Source organism: Nelumbo lutea, chromosome 1 (genome assembly GCF_056320005.1).
Source record: "Nelumbo lutea isolate HS-2025 chromosome 1, American lotus-T2T, whole genome shotgun sequence".
In the NCBI taxonomy this organism is placed as follows: Eukaryota; Viridiplantae; Streptophyta; class Magnoliopsida; order Proteales; family Nelumbonaceae; genus Nelumbo; species Nelumbo lutea.
Genome location: NC_142684.1, coordinates 20,954,732 through 20,970,595, shown reverse-complemented (window position 1 = coordinate 20,970,595; position 15,864 = coordinate 20,954,732). Strand labels below are relative to the sequence as shown.

At 36.7% G+C, this 15,864-nt stretch overlaps 1 pseudogene across 1 annotated transcript; it reads right to left on the bottom strand.

The window, feature by feature from the left end:
* Positions 1 to 9,989: 9,989 nt before the first annotated feature.
* On the bottom strand, positions 9,990 to 12,031 carry LOC148873879 (glutathione S-transferase TCHQD pseudogene; annotated as a pseudogene). The gene is made up of 3 exons (XR_016099912.1): positions 11,809 to 12,031; positions 10,618 to 10,902; positions 9,990 to 10,545 (listed from the first exon to the last, which is right to left on the bottom strand). The product of XR_016099912.1 is annotated as a glutathione S-transferase TCHQD pseudogene (transcript).
* Between the last annotated feature and the right edge of the window lie 3,833 nt (positions 12,032 to 15,864).

Sequence of the window (15,864 nt, the reverse complement as noted above, 5' to 3'; positions counted from 1 at the left end):
CGTGGTGGGCCTCACACCAGTTTCCTCCCCAAGAGGAACCGTGCGGAACCCTAGCCGTTTAGGGCCCATCTAAATCTAGCTTTATGAAAGCCAGTGGGAGCCACTTTGGTTTGACCTAAATTAAACTAGGGCTTAATCTTCCGTTCCTTCCACTAAAATATGAGTGCATGTGATAGGGAGATTCATGTGATGAACTCTCTAAAGGCCTTCCATCATTAACATAAAGATGGGTCGTTCATTAATGAGGAGATGCACCATAAAATTGAGCTATCCATTTGCTGCTAGATCTATTGGATTGCTTCATAAGATGATATGGGCGTCATAGACCAATGTGGGAGGGGCCTATTCTAAAATGGAAGACTCTCTCACGGTACCTTGGCGTTCACAAATATGATGGGTAAGTACTCACTGGACATTTTAATCCTCCTAGACAAGATGGGATCAACCAACAAAGTTAGATTGGGTGGCCTTGGTGCTATGCCACCATTCTCTATCAAGCCTAATTCAATAGATCTTTGGAGGCTTGGGGCCTGTCATATTGCCTATAGAGGAAGATATTTGGAACAAAACCAAATTTCATTTAGATTTAATTTGCAAAGTACAAATAATGTTCTAATATTGGTCGATGCTCTAAGGTGAATTGGACACCATTCGAGTGGAGGCTTCTTGCATCATGCTTCTAAGATTCCAACTTTGATGCTTGTCATTGGTTAGTTGTTGGCCTTGGGTAACCATTCCTCAGTCCTATTTACGAGAGATGTGATTCCTGAGGTATTCTCATTAGATGAGGTACTCAATTTTGTTCTTGATTCCCTAGTAGTCATCAATGTCGTGTCCATGGTCTCTGGAATTTGTAGTGCTTATCTTAATCTCCTAGTTGGATTTGAGCTTGTGAGGCCATTTAAGGAAGGGTTTGTCTTGGACTTCGAGCAAGATCTAATAGTCGTAACTAGACATGTTCATGGGCCGGGTGGTCCGACGGGCCGACCCGTCCCCCGGACGGGCTTGAACGTGGTTATAGGCCCACAGGCTTAAATTCGGGCCAAAAAGCCCGGCTCACAATAAATTCGAATCGGACTCGGGTTTTATCAAAATAGCCCGGCTCGAGCCCGGCTTGGCTCGACCTAATATTAGACTTAAAGTGAGTAATATGATTATGTCCATTTGAATACATTTTTTGATTTAAGAATGTAAACTCTGTTTTAAAATATAAAAGAAAGGGGGAAAAAACATATTGTAGGCCCATTGTTCATTTAAATAGGAAAAAAAAAAACTATATGAATTTTTAATTCTAATTTGAATAGGGAAAATTGTTTTTTTTTTATTAGGTTGGGCTTTGAGCTCGAGCTCAGGCTTCAGGCTTTTTATCAGGGTTGGGCTCGGGCCCAAGTTATAGACCCGTGGGTCGAGCCGGGCTCGGGCCTAGCATATTTCCCTTAACGACAAGTGAAAGCCTAGCCCAGCCCGGCCCGGCCCATGAACGGGTCTAGTCGTAACTTGGTGCTTTTAGGATCCGACTAAGGTCATCAACTTGGGATATTTTTTGTCCTCAAAGTGTGTTACTAATCATTCTAGGCTTTCGGATGATGGGCTCAATTACTCGAGGCCCAAGGATTATGGTTACTCAGGGGTGGTCATTTTCCTTGGCTACCAAGTTTGCTACATTGAGTGGTAGGGGTTGTGGCCCTAGCCCTACAACTTGTTCAAGTAACTCATGCAACATATCTGCTAGGTTTAGTTGCTAAGGTGATTGCATTGATCGGTTGAATGCTTGGAATCTTGTCTTTGTTGCTGAGGTGTTTCTTAGTGACTAAACAATAGGGCAATAAGGCCATTGATCTGATGGTGAAGGTTCTGGATTTGTTATTGCATGCTAGGTCAAACTTCTTTAGCTGAATGTTGAGGATTTAATGGAAGAGGTTGGCTTTTAGGTTGGTTTTTGTGGCCATGAAGAATTGTTGGGAGGGGGATTGATTGTTGAATCCCTATTGGCAGTGTGTATGTCTTTGGAGGCATGGTAGTATGGCTTCTTGCTTGGTTCCCACAGATGGCGTCAATCTGTTGCTGTCTGAATCTGGGCAACAACTAAAGTGAAGAGATGATGAACCGAGTGGAAGAACTGGGGTGCTTTTGTAGACTTGCAAGAAAGCAGAGTCTTGAGTTGTGTCCCTAGGATGAGCTCTTTGATGATTAAGTTGGTAAGTAAGCAATGAATCGTTGGATTGAGTAAAGAAGCTAGTCAGTGAGGAAAGTAGGAGAGGCAAGAAAGTTGTATTGAGCATTGTAGCAAGGTTTTCAAACGGTTGTTAATCCGGACAGTCGGACCATTTGGCCCAAGAACCGTCCAGGCAATCGATTCCGTTTTACCCTAAACCTGGTCTTTGGCCAAAAACCATTGAAAAAGTCAACAACCCATTGATCTAAGCGATCGGACCATCAACCCATTGACCGTTCAACGATTTTGACTATTTTTTTATTTTTTTAATTTATTTATCAGAATGGGCCATCCATTTGAACCGGATGATTGGACTGTCAACTCGAAAATTGATGGCCAGAACAGTTCTGCTTCCATATCATTTTTTAAAACCTTGCATTGTATTATGCATTCCTTTTTCTGGGATGTCGTACTTATAAAATAGAGAAAACGTCATGTTCACCAAGGAATCCTAGTCTTATAGGGGAGATGGGTGGTAAGACCAACTCATGATTCTCAATTGTGTCATTATTGGTGGTGCTTTAGGTGTAGGTGAGTCAGGATGGTGGAGCTTTACTTGTAGGCGAGTGAGGATGGTCGGCTTAGCAGTCAAATTAGTTCAGGTCAACAGTAGCTCTTTGGTTTGTCTAGGACACACGGTAGCACAGGATTGGGTTTCAAATATCGGCCTCATTAACAGGCACACATAGTATGTGTTTGGTTCTGTTCACATCTATTGAGTAAAACGCTGCCAAATAGGTGTTTGGTTCCGTTTATGTTTATTGAGTAAATGCTGCCAAATAAGTGCTCCATCAGCAAAGACTTCATTAATTGCACCCGTATGAATCAATATTTGCAAATTCTCTGCGTCTCTCCCATTTCAGGAAGCTTCATTTTAGAGTTTCCTGAAACGAGTAGACGTTTATTGGCACTTTGCTGATGTGGTGCCTAATGGCGCCTATGTGTCATAAATGCCCTCATTAATTGTTTTTCTTGGTTTTGTAGCCACAGAAGTATCAAACATTTACTCAATAAACTTAAACGGAACCAAGCACCCTTATAATATTTCTAAAACTTTCATTTGTTTACAAAACGTTTCCCCTAACTAAAACTTTTTACCCATTTATTCTTGAAATGGCTTTTGAGACCCTCTAGCTCCATTGATTGTCATTATACTTTAGGAGACTTTTACAAAAGAAAAATAGTTTCTTTTGTTTCATATTTCTACTTTATGAAGGTAAAAATCTAATTTCATTTTATTTTTACTTTTATTTTTATTTATCTTATTTAATTAATTAATAATTTCCCTAAGTAAAAGAAGAAAGGGTATTGTTAAGCATAATTGCCTTCACTTCTATTCATAATCAATAAAATATTAGATAGAAATGAGATTCGTACTAGATATAGGACTCAGTTTTTTTGCAAAGAATTTTCTGCATTATTGACAGTAAGGAGGCAATTGAATTAAGCTCTAATCAAATAGTTCAAGCTCGAGTTTGGTTTAAGCTTCATTTATTATTTGAACACAAGCTCAACTAGTAAAAAGTTCAGCTCGAAAGCTTGCAAACCTGGCTTGATTAATATTAATATTTATATATATATATATATTATAGAATATAAAATTTATTTAATAATATACAATGAAACAAAAATATTTTATGTAAAATAAATTTTTATATTGTATATAATCTAAGAATATACTATATGTTTATTTCATAACTATTAGTATGTATTAAAATAAAGATGGCCACATCAAATGGAATTTCCTTTCTCTCCTTACACAACCCAGACTTCTCCTTGGTTCTCTCTCTCATCAAAATATACACATTCCCAATCACCTAAATCATCTCTTCTCCTAAAATTTTAATAATTAATTTAAAATATTTTTATATATAAAAATACTAAAATTATAAAATTAAATAAAAGTAATTAATTAAGTACATTTAATTATCTCAAATAATTACTGTTATTCACTAAATACTTAACTAATTAAGTAGACTTGATAATTAATTACTTAGTTAATTAATACTAAAAATTACTTGAATGATTGATAATTAATTATAGTTAATTAATTATTAAATTTTGCAAAAAAATAATTTAATAGTAAATTACCATATTTGATGAATTATTTAAATTATAATAGTTATTATTTTAATTACAATAAAATTATTTTAAAATAATTAATAATTATGGTAATTATAATTAAGCTATTACTGGAAATTACTTAAATTATTAAGTATTAATATAATTAATAATTGTGGTAATTATTATTGAAAATTACCATAATTTATGTATATTGTGCTACTTAATTAGTTACCAAGTTGTTTGAAAAAGTAATTTAATAGAAAATTACTGTTAATTTAGTGAATTTACCATAATTTTGTCAAGTAAAATAGTTAAGTAATTGACTAAATTATTTAAGTAAAATATCACAGTAATTAAAATAAATTTAACATTTATTTACTTAAATAGGTAAAATAAATTTATAGTAATTAAGATCAACCTAGGCCCAACCCTTAGAACTGAGCTTAAAGCCTGAGCCCCAAGTCAAGCCGAATCTATCCACCCCGAGCCCAAGCCCAATGCACACTAAAATTTGATGACTAGGGTTGAGCTTGGGTTAGTCAATAAGCACACACTAAAATTTAACCTAAATATATATGTATGCATGTATGTATATGTTAGTGTGTATATAAGTTGCCCAGTGACTAGGCTTGGGCCCCACCCCAAAAATTAAGAAATTCTTAACATTTAGGTCTAGCCCAATCCAAGGACCGGAAATCCAATCCTAGACTATATATATTTGTGGGCTGGGTCAGTCCAAACTTGGGCTACGCTCGCCCAAGTTGTACCCCTAGATGGTCCTTTTTGAGTTTAGACTCGTAATACATACGAGCCCCTTAGTTTGATGCCAATATGGCTCCATATGTTATAAAACAGCTGTAAGTGCAAATTATTTAACAAGCCCATATAGGTAACTTATTTATGTGCTTAAACAATCCTAGTTAGCATAATTATTAATTGCTATTATTAATAAAACTACAAAAGTTATAATTTTAATCCATTTAAGTCATATTTCAAAATTATAAAAATTGTGAAAAAATAATTCGAATTTGTAAATAAAAAAAAAATAATAATAATTTTTATTAACTGAAAATCAAATTAAATTACTAATACTATAAATAAAGTTAGTTTTATAAATAAATTAATAAATAATAGTAATCTTATAAAATTAAATTTTCTATGAGAAATATATTAATTTTAAAACTAAATTTTATTAATTCAAATTCTGTTTATAATAGTCACATTAATAAAGCCTTACAATAGACCTATAGCCTAACGTGGCCCATGTCCACACCTAATTAACAATGTTATAGGGCTCTTTCTACCTCTCAAAAGAGTGAATACATAATAAAAATAGACCAATGGATAATAAGGATGTCAACCCAATAACCCATAAAGCAATTTCCAACGAATCAATAGCTCTTGAGTTTTCAAAATGTGTCACAAAAATACACTTGAAAGACTGCACAGGTTGGGTTGTTATAAGGTTGAACCTTTTAGGGTTGAGCATATTGGCATGGGTTTGAATTAACCCTTCCCTGACCCTCCCATGCTTTCACTCAAACCCAACCCATCCCAACTCAATAGTATGTAGTTTTTGAACCTGCTCCGACCAATAGGGCTCAACTTGAAACCGTCCCAACCTGTATTATAGTATTTTATTTGTATTTTTTGTGATACTTTTTGAAAACTCAAGAGCTATTAATTTAAGTTGGGAATTGATTTATGGGTTTCAAGGTATTGCTTCTCCAAAGTGAAAGAAAAAAAAAATCAAAACAAATAGTAAAATAAATCATATACTTTAAGGTTAGGGGGTTAGAAGTTAGACCAAATTATAAGAATGCCCTTTATATGTGTAGGAGTATTATGACTTGATGGGCAAGGATTAGTCAAACCTGAACCCAATTTGGGTTAAATAATCAAAACTCTAACATAACTCTACACCCAATTTTGGTTGAAAGAAACTTGGGAAGAAATCATATTATGACTTGATGGGCTAGGTTGGCCAAACCTGCACCCTTTTTGGGTTAAATAATAAAAAATCTAACCTAACCCTATACCCTAATAAGCTTAACCATAACCTGACCATGTAGGGGTGAGTCAAGTTGAATTTACCCATTGACATCCCTATACGAGATAAGCCACTCACTAGGGTTTCAATTTGGATTGTGATAAGAACAACTAAACATAACTCAAAAATATAATACTTGATTTGGCTTGGACTGACTTGGTTCAATTAGAAATGTCAAAAGGCTTTTTCTACTTCAATTTTGCTAATAAGCTGTACATCAATTGGGTCCCAACTAAAATATTTATAAAATCGAAAAGTATTCATTTTTGAACTTTAAAACCAAATTCAATCTCATTGAATATATTTAATTGAAGCAAGCTCAAACAAGAAAACAGAGTTTGAATCAAACTCAATTTATCACTATGCTTAACATATACATTTATCTGCTCTTGCTACATTATTTGGTGAACTCATCGATAATAGCTATCTTGACCTAAGGACTGACTGCATTTTTTTTTTTTTTGCATTGGTTTTTTCGACATTCAGTAATATTTATTTTGTTATAGTCATTACTCACCAATTTTTTTTTTTAACAGATCTTTTTTTTTTTGGGAGGGGGTAGGATATGAGACATGATACCGATGAGGAGCTTCTATGTTTCTTGTTGTAACTTGTTATGTACTAGCACAAGGGTATTTCTGGCATTCCCTTATTTATTTGTTATAAGATCACCCTAAGTATAAATTCCAACTTAGGTGCTACCAGCTACATACTTGTGAATAGAACTAGTTTTCTCATCCTCTTCTATTTTTCTTCTTTCCTTTTTTCCCTTTTCTCTTCCTTTGTTCTATTTTTATTCTTTTTCTTCTTGTTGGACTACATGGTATCAAAGCATTGATCTGGGCATAATCTTCTCAAGTCATGTTCCCTATCTGGAACTCTATTTTTGATTGGAAGAGGAAAAGAAAACTCCTTCAGACTGACCTAGCCTTTCAGTCTTCTTGTTTTTTCTTTTTCTCTCTTGGTCATTGTACCAAGAAGAGGCTTTGTGGTGATTGTGTTGCCAGTCGAACGTAGTGAGTAGTATTTCTAGGGTTTGCACCTATTTTTTATGGACTGTGGGTTGTGGAATCACTATTGTACTCTAAGTATGTACTATTACAATTACATTTACGTGTGTGATTGTTGTGAATGTCATAATTTGGGGTTGTAGGAGCTGGTTGTCTCCTTTTCTACATAAGCTAAAGTGTTTTTGGCTAGGGTTTTTTGGAGCCCTTTTTTATAGGTACTGTTGTCCACCTTGTTTAGTGTGTTGCTATCTGTTTGGATGGTTTGTGAGCCTTCTATTTGTTTCAATAACAGTGTCGTAGAAGTATAGAACTTCTTTCTTAGTCTTTTTCTTGGAAAATCAACAAAAAACATTGGGTAAAAATGACTCTGAGGATTCAACAGCCTTAAGGAAACCTTAATAGGGGGAAGTGGACAACATGATTTTTTTTATTGTCTACTACCCCCTTTGATGGCTTGAATTATCTAGAAAGGTCTAAAGGCATTAAACTTTATATCACAACTAAGGGGAAGCTAGTTACATAAATGAAAAGATTAAAGAACCAAAATTTGGTATAGCTGAACATGATAGATGGGACCAAGAAAATAGTATGGTTATGTCATGGATTTTAGGTTTCCTATTGCCACATGTAAAGATGGGCCGATACAGCTTGTGAGATTTAGGAACAAACCAATGCAACTTACTTTGGATAGAGCCATTTTGCCAAGATTTACTAGCTCTAAGTAGAATCATCAACTTGTAAGCAAGGTGATGTAGCCTATTTGCATACTATTCAGCTGGAATTGGACTATTATTAGACTATTGAGTGGAAGAATGATGAAGATGCTAAAGCATACGGAAAACTTGTCTCCCAGCAATGAGTGTTTGATTTTTGTTGGGTTTGAATCCCATTTATGAGCCATTTCAAGTGCAAATCTTGGGAAGTAGAGAACTTCCTTCAGTTAAGGAGGTATATGCCTTAGTTCAATTTGAAGAGAGCATAAAAAATCTAATGAATGTTTTTTAGGGGGAGCAACCAATTGCTTTAGCTGCAAGAGGGGGTAACACTAGAATAAAAAAAGGAGAATCAAGGAAAAATGATGACAATGCCAAATTGTAGTGCACACACTACCAAAAGCCTAGACACACTCGAGACCTGTTGGGAGTTAGTGGGGAAACCTAAATGGGCAAACAAAAATCAAGACACATCAAAGAAGCCTCCTCAGAAAAAATTTACCTCTATAAATCTAGTTGTGCAAGATTCTCAATCAAATAATCTTACTATTGGTGCTTACCAAGAGCATCCTATTGATTCTAACCTTAAGGAAGACATCATTCATCATTAAATCCTTTAGAGATCATTTGGAACTATATGGTAGGACTTTTAGACAAATAGATAGATTGGCTACCCCTTCCACTTTATTTGCTTTTACATCAAGTAAAAATGCTTCTGCATTTCATAGTTCCATAGTTCCCTTGGATCATTGACTCAAGAACATCAAACCATATGACTGATAAGTCAAATTTATTTCTAGAACTTCCTTTTTTATTTGTTATAAGTTGTCACCCTAAGTATATATACCAACTTAAGTGCCGCCAGTTACATACTTTTGAATAGAACTACTTTTCTCCTTTTTGTCTTCTTCTTTCCTTTCTCCCTTCTCTCTTCCCTTCTTCTATTTTTATTTATTTTTTCTTCTTGCTGGACTAAACTTCTCATTCTAGGTTTAGTATCCATCTATGAGAGCTGTCCACTTTTTCGCTTCCATGAATTTCAAGGCATGGAAAGCTAGAAGAGTTATGTTTTACGAAGAGCAAAAGAAGAGGTCATGGCTCTCATTTCAAGTAGCGTTATTTTTGTGGTTGTTTGTTTGCTTTTAAGCTTTGGAGCAGCTCTTCACGTTTTTCCTTAAAAGTAGTGTTCTTTTCAGTCTTTTTATTGACAAAGAATCCAATTGCTTACCAACTATATTCGACTCTTTCCATTTCTCTCAGGCCAGTTCTCCTGGGTTCCTTTTGTCTCAAAATAAAGGGAGTGGAAAAGAAATAGAAACCCATTTTCATCCCTTTTGAAGTTTTAAAATTTCTGCATTCCTATGAAGGTTTTTCTTTTTTGTTTGGCCAATTAGAGCAAGCATATACTGATATGCAACCACGAGTAGTTTACCCAAAAAAATGTGATCGAAATTGTTCTGTTGCGTCTGAATGAAACTGGAAAAGGTTTAAAAATCAGATACTTGAATGAACAGAGGATAACAAGGGAAGAAAAATATACTTAAAGCGTGATGCTAGTTCTCACTTGGTTCAGCTTTCAGTCATACTTAATCATGCATTATATGCACTTCTTACAGTCAAGCTGGTATCAAGCTATATAGTCAAAACAGAGTTTGCCACTATTTCTAGGTAAAATTTTCCACCATCATTTTCTTAGATCTTCACTTCTCAACTGTTAATTTATACAGTCTTAAGGATTCACCATAAATGATCTCTACATTACAACTTCAGCTAAAAAGGTCATCGTTGAAATAGTTGGGGACCCATTGCTTAACAATAGATATGGCACTGAACAGAGTGGAATGGCGGAACAGGATTCAAGCCAATAGTTGAGATAGGGCTTAAGCTTAATTGAATCAAGTTGAGCCGGCATAAACAGTTTAGGTTCAGTCCCAATTTTATCCAAAAATATCAATCCCTGGATGACTTTTGGAGTCAATTGAGAACAATCCCTGATCAACTCTTAGAAAAATTGATGGATTTGCAGCACAGAACAACAATGGAATCTTAAATCTTACACAATGCATGCATATGCAATGAAGGTTGTACTTACATGGCAACACTTCAGTGTCATGATTCTTGAGGTGGGGATAATGACACAATCCAATCACAAACAAGCTTGAACCGTTACAAACAGAAGTTGCTATTGAAGAAAAAGCAAAATCAACAATATTACAACATTCAAGAACTTTATGAAAAGTGGCTATCATATCATATGCATCTCTCAGCTTGAGGTGATAGACACTTGCCAACTCTGGAGACTCAGCCATTCGAGCAATCACAACCCGCCTTATGAATTTTGAAACAAACAGACGGTACTTTTCAGGTATGTGTGAGAGTGTGAATATTTTGGGGTTCCATTCTTGTATCTTATGCATCCATTCTTCAACTTCTCTGCTACCAGTGGTAATATTATTGATGCTTGAAGAGACTAGTGCAACTCTTTCTATATACCTGTAAATATAATGTCACTTGGCTTCTATAATAGGAAAGCAAATGCGAGGGCTTAATGCAGATGAAACTTACTGGATTATGTCAATGGTGTTGAAGATTATCTGAGATCCATTCTGGAAAACAGGCAACTTTGCACTTGGATTTGTGCGAAAGAATGAAGATTCCATGTTCTTTCCTGTGAGAGGATTGACATGGTGTGATGTGTAATCAATGCCATACTCTTCCAAAGCAAGCCTTACCTTTTGGCTGTCCAAGGAGTAAGGATGGTGGTATAGCTGCATGGTTTCTTCAACATCAGCTCTTTGGATGTTGTTGGTTTGTGTCAAAAGTTGAAAGCTTACAAATCAACTTTCATACCTGTATGGCACAAAAACACGCTTCAATACAGGGCTGAAGGAAATAGCCTTAATAATTGTGAACAGCCAATAGATATTCAATTGGAATTTTAGGACTATTGAACATGGTAGCATACATTGTAAATGGGGTATTGAAGGTATACATGTAGAAACCAGAGGAAAATTTCCAGAGAAATAACAACTATATAATAATGAACTACGTCACTCATTGTCCCTAACTGAAGTCAGTCACCCTTCTTTCTAGCTCAACATGGTGGTAATTTCTTAAATTAAGGTTGTTTATTTCATCAGAAATCTCACTAACGAGACAATTTCTTTCACGACTTTAAATTTAACCAATTTTTCTTGGAATTTTGATAATCTGTTTCAATTTGAACTCCCACTGAAATGAAAAACAGGTGAAGTTGAGGATTTCAAGAGATTTGATCAAAATGTTGAATTTTCAGTGATGGCATAGAAGGAGATCATAGAAACAGAACCTGCCACGATAGGCGCTCTATACTGTGTTGACGACTGATCACCAGGGCTGAATTGTGCCCTTTACCCCTAACAATTGGTTAAAATATTTGTCTCGGATTTGGTTCAATAGGATAAAAAATTCAAACTGAGACCAGTTACATAAATCTTCTGAACTCTTAAATTATTATTCCATTTTTTTGCTTTTTTTCAGCAAAAGCCAAAACCTTATCTCCCAAGTCCTAACTCAACTACACTGAAAACCCGGTACTGCAATCGACAGCTTTACAACTCGATCCTACGAATTAACACGAAAGCCAGCTCAATTTGCAGAAATTCTGAACGGGAGAAACAGTTATAACAATCGAAACTCATCGAACCTAAACCACGACTATAAATGATTCTACTGAAACCAAGATCTCAAGTGTAAAATGGGTTGCAGAAAACATACCAAAAAGAAATCTCGAAACTTGTTGAGGGATGGAGACGAATTTGTGTGGGTTGTGCAGGATTGGAGTCGTAGTGCGTGTGCTTGCTTTAATGGACAAACCGAAAAGCTGTGAATAGAATATAGAATGGATTGAAGAGAAACTTCCTTCGGAAAACGCTCGAAACGCGAATGGCCAACTGGCCAAGGCGTTTTCCAGAGTGGACAAGATGATAGATTGATAGTTAGGAAGGAATATTTGCAAATATTGATCCAGTATAACAGATTTTTGGGTCCAACTGTTGAATGGGTTGGATTAGGTGAATGCGCAAGCGATAGATTGGAATCTTCTGCCTGGATGCACAAGGTCTACCGTCCAAGACTAAAGATTCCAATCATGCGGTGTTCTGATTCCTTCAAGTTCAAGTAGGGGGCCAACTCGCGTGGTTTGCGAGAATTGGGATGAGTTGAAAATCAATTCAATCCCAACCCTGAAGGTGCAAACCTCAGGGTCGGGCTTGATCCAACCCGAGCTCAGGCCCAAGTTTATCAACTCAAACCCAATCACTCAACAAAATTGGTTGAAACAACCTGACGTTAGAACAGATACTTTGAAAATGGAACACTCCCCGCACTTTAAAACTCCCTTAACTCTCAACATACTCCCCGCACTCAAGTGCTCAGCCTTACAATCTTTAATGCCTTCCCACTAACCAGCGCGGCCTTCTGCTGTTGCAAGTCTAAAGATGCGTCCCTTTCAAAAATGGCTAAAGATTCTTAGGACTCGGGGAAAACTATGGAAAACCATAATTCTCCGGTTACGACCCAACAGATCACAGATCTGGGTTTGGAGCTGGAAAAGTATATAACTGTGGGTAGGAAAATATTAAGAGGCAACTAAATGTGGAACCGGTACGAGAAGAAACTGAGGTGGTCAGGAAAACATTAAGAGGCAGAATCTTCCACCGCATTAAAGTATCCATGGAGAATGTCCATGCATTTATTAAGAATGCATGGAACCCGTCGCACCACGTAGAGGTTGGCCACGATGATAGCAGTGGCTGGTTCTTCATTTTCGAACAAGAAGATGATCTCTTGAAAGTCCTTAATGGTGGCCCCTGGTTCATTTGGGGGAACTGGATGCTGGTAGTAGTCTAGCAAGATGGAACTGCTGGAGAGAAGATAAAGTTGTGCTATCAAAAAGTTTGGCTATAGATGTATAACATCCCAATAAACTACATATTCAACCACAACTACAAGGTTTTTGCCTTTGCAACAGGAAGAGTGTTATATGACAATATAGAGATTGAACTGGGGAAGCCTACTCATTGATGCATGGTAAGGCTTCATATAGAGATTTACCTCAGGAAGCCATTATCAAGGGGTTTTTTCTTGAACAACAACAACATCCCAGTCTGGGCCATATTTGCTTTTGAAAATCTCACAAAATTGTGTATCTACTGCGGGTTAGTAGGTCACAACGGGAAGAAGTGTAAACTTATTCCTAAAGCAACACCACTCAACGAAATCATGTTAGAGTTAGAAGAAAGAAAGCTAGATGAGCCGGGTGAATGGCTACGAGCAGAGCATAATCCAGAGAAGCCACTTATTTTTCCGATCCAGAGAAAGTCTCAGGAGAATGCAAATGCATGCAAGCAGCTTCAGATCGTAAGAGGAGACTAGAGCTTAGAAGAAGATTCGGAGGATGAACTGGTTGAGAAGCGGTAGAGAATAACAGAGGGTTTCCAGCCACTGGTGAGAAACAATGGCAAAGGCAAAGAACGAGAAGTGAAAACAAGCCACAGTGAGTCAAGCGAGTCATCAAAGCGGAAGCAAGATGAGTCCAGCAATAGTGCAACTCGAAAACTGTTAAAGCGAGACTCTCTTATTCGGACCTAAATACCAAGGACAAGCAAAAGCAAGAAATGATTAATCCGAGCCTGAACTCCAAGGAGAATCAGTTTAAAATATACTCGAATGCAACCAGAGGATTCTGCATAATTAATTCCACCACTGGCTCGAGAAGAAGAGGGAGACCCTTCAAATACTAATCCTCACTAAAAGACAATTAGATTCCCAAGCTATGTCAGACATCCCCCCAAATTTCGGCCCAACTCTTGAGGAGCTCATTGGTCTTCAATCTATAGCATCTCTAAGGAAATGGATTCAAGAAATGAGAACTCCGAGCATTAACCACCTTGAGACAAACTCAATCACCAGCTCCAGCACCCCAGATCTCTTGCCGGTCAATCTGGGCCCAATGATCTTGCATGATCAAGACCTGGATCACTCTAAAAGGAGCCTTGACAAACTTACATGTCTGGAGGACTCATCATGGATAGAAGCCTGGGACAGTCTTTGGACAGAGCAGTAGCAGTGGGTTGCATCCTTAACAGCTCTTGTAATTTAGGTATTCACCTATTTATATTCTCTGTTATACATTATATTCATTCAAATAAACCTACATTTCTCTGCTTCGAGTTATCTGGATTTAGTCTACTTAACTTATTATCTTAGCACAATTGCAATCACTATGAGAATTTTGGATTGGAATGTAAGGGGAGGGAAAAGTAAAGAAGTTCAAAGAATTATTAGGAGATGGTGCAAGTTACAAAACCCATACATTTTGTTTCTATGAGAAACAAAAATGTCAAATGAAGAAGCCATAAAGTGTTTGAAATCCCTGGGGTACTATAACTTCAAGTCCATAGGATCAGTAGGTTTGAGTGGGGGACTGTTATGCGCCTGGAAAGACAACCTAAATATATCTGTAAGAAATAGCTCTCAGAGGTTCATAGAATTAACCGGGGGTAGCATTGACTCAACTGACCCCTGGAACATAGTGCTCCTATATGGAAAACCTAGCCATGGGGATAGAGCTGCTTTTTGGCAATAGTTCACAACCTCAAAATCATACCTAAGAGGAACTCCTTGGCTACTTTTAGGGGATTTAAATGACATAGTCTATTTAGAGGACTATGTGGGACCAAGTAACAGAACTAGAACATCTCAGTACCTCCGACAACTGATTAACCATTTTGCCCTCTAGGACTTAGGTTACTTAGGACCCTACTTCACTTAGACAAATATATGGCAATGAAAAAAGGGGTGAAAGAAAGATTAGACAGAGGTCTTGCTAGTGTGGAACGGCTAACCTGGTCCCCAGACACTAAATTATCAATCTTAGCAGGTATAAACTCGGATCACTCCCCAATTTTGCTTAATACCAAGCCTGACACATCTGAAGGGAAAAAATAGTTCAATTTCTTGCCAATGTGGGTAAATCACAAGGAATGTGATAGTATTGTTACAAAAAGTTGGAACCAAACAGTTGTAGGCTCTAGAGCTCACTCAATTACAACCAGGCTCAAGGTCCTAAAGAACCACATCAAATTTTGGAATAAGACCACATTTGGGGATATTCACAAAAAACTAATACAACTAGAGCAAGAAATTATGTTAGCCCAGTCCAACCAAGAATAAAATAGTATGCTAGTTGATCTGGAAGCCTAGTACAATAAGTGGCTCCTTGTTAAGGAACAACTATGGAGACTGAAATCCTGAGAATTATGGCTCTCAAAAGGGGATAGAAATACAAAATTCTTCCACCATAAAACAAAGTTCAGAAGGAGATGGGCTGCAATTGAATATTTGAAAGAAAACCAAAATAGTAAGGTCACTGGTTCAAGTGCTATAGCAAACCTCCTCAAAAACCATTTCCTAAGTAGCTCTAGGCAAGAAGAAAATTTGACCCAACCCTCTTAGAAGGACTCCAATTCAAACAAATCCCTGTTGAAGAGAGTCTAAAACTTCAACACCCCCTCAAAAAGAAGAAGTTCAGCTAGACTTGTTCCAAATAAACCCCCACAAAGCTCGAGGCCCGGATGATTATATAGCTTTCTTTGTTCAACACTATTGGAATTTAGTTGGTGATGAAATCACAAGTATGATCCAAAGCTTCTTTCATTCCAAAAAATTGCTAAAACGGTTGAACCATACCAATCTTGTCTTCATACTAAAGAAGAGAGATGTAGAGAAAGCAGAACACTTTAGGCCAATTAGCCTAAGTAATGTGCTTTA